Source organism: Schistocerca serialis, chromosome 3 (assembly GCF_023864345.2).
Source record: "Schistocerca serialis cubense isolate TAMUIC-IGC-003099 chromosome 3, iqSchSeri2.2, whole genome shotgun sequence".
Lineage (NCBI taxonomy): Eukaryota > Metazoa > Arthropoda > Insecta > Orthoptera > Acrididae > Schistocerca > Schistocerca serialis.
The window spans coordinates 368,542,990-368,544,691 of NC_064640.1; the positions used below are offsets into that span (position 1 = coordinate 368,542,990).

At 45.8% G+C, this 1,702-nt stretch overlaps 1 pseudogene; it reads right to left on the reverse strand.

Annotated features, from left to right (window-relative positions):
• Positions 1–1,337: 1,337 nt before the first annotated feature.
• On the reverse strand, positions 1,338–1,455 carry LOC126472154 (5S ribosomal RNA; annotated as a pseudogene).
• Between the last annotated feature and the right edge of the window lie 247 nt (positions 1,456–1,702).

A 1,702-nucleotide genomic window follows, 5' to 3' on the forward strand; every position in this document is an offset into this window, starting at 1 on the left:
CGGCGGGGGCGGCAGTGAGTTACTGGGCCCTACTATGTCAGGCGAATTAATTGCCCAGTCTAGCTGACTGGCTCCGCAAATTGAACCAATCCCGCTTAGTGTGTAAAGGATGCGTATATCAGTCAGCGAACCGCGACATAAATTACCCGCCGGCTGTTGCTTTTGGCAGCAGATTCAAAGTGCGTCCACATCCACCGTCTTAATGGTCACACTTCCTCGTGTGTTGTGAAGATGACCTACATCCGAGGATTGCCAGAAGAGGAATAGGGAAGACTCGGCCGTTTGTCAACTAACTCTGAACGACTTCCTGCCACTTCTCACAGTCCCGTGTCACGATTGCGTAATATGGACCAGAATTCTGAAATTTTATTAATTATGTGGTACAGGTGTTGCTCAGAAATACCTCATAACACATTCAACCAAGAAAGAGCACCCTCACGCGAGCTATGTTTCAGAGAGTCGCTTACGACGTCACGTTCTGCAATGTATTGTGCCAGAAAGCAGATTTGTTGTAGTTGAGTTCTCATGTAATTGAATTATGAATCGCTAGTGGAATCAGTCTACTGATGTAAACACCTGGTTGAAACAATTTGCGGGGATAAGAAATAGAATGATAACAGAGAATCAGTCGTAAATAAAACAGGTAGCAGACTTCGATTGATTGCTACGATAGAGGAGAAATGCAACCTATTTTCCAAGGAGATTGCTTGCAAAATTATCGTGATATCCATTCTAGAATATTGATTAAGTGTGTGGGATCCATATCAGATAGTACTGACGGGAGATACTGAACGTATACTATAGGACAGCATGAATGATCACAGATGTGTGTGTTTGCGTGACCCCCTGAGGGGGAGGGGGGGGGGGGGACGTTACACATCTGCTGACATTCCTGAACTGGCAGACGGTTGAAAGTTGATGCAACTGCGCACACATTTAAGCGATCATTCTTCACGTGCTCCAAACGCGAATAAAAAGGGAAAAACCCCATATATGCGGTACAATGAGAAGTACCCCTGGCATGCAGTTCAGTTGTTTTCAAAGTATCAGTGAAAATGTAAATTCAATTTCGTGCAGAAAAGAGTAATAAGTTTCTTCCCGATATCAATAACTGCGTATTTAAGTCTCTCCTCCCCCCGCACAGGCCATTAGGGCCCAAAGGTACCGACTGGCCGCCGTGCCATCCTCAGCCCACAGGTGTCACTGGATGCGGATATGGAGGGGCATGTGGTCAGCACACTGCTCTCCCGGCCGTATGTCAGTTTCCCTGACCGGAGCCCTACTTCTCAATCAAGTAGATCCTCAGTTTGCCTCACAAGGGGTGAGCGCACCCCGCTTGCCAACAGCGCAAGGCAGACCGGATGGTCATCCATCCAAGTGCTAGGCCAGCCCGACAGCGTTTAACTTCGGTGATCTGACGGGAACCGGTGTTACCACTGCGGCAAGGCCGTTGGCACATATTTAAGTAGTCACTGATATTCTTCCTGCTTTACTTCTGCATGCAAATTTTTTTCTGAATGCGGATGTTCCTGTCACGTTTAGTACTTACGCGGAAAACAAAGGTAATACTATAATAAACTAGGAATTTATTTAAAAATGTTATGCACTATATCAAGTCCATGTACTCAAAAATTACATTTTGTTGCTATGAACAATATGAAACGTCATGTTGGACTTCAGCGTGCAGTAACCACTCACAGAA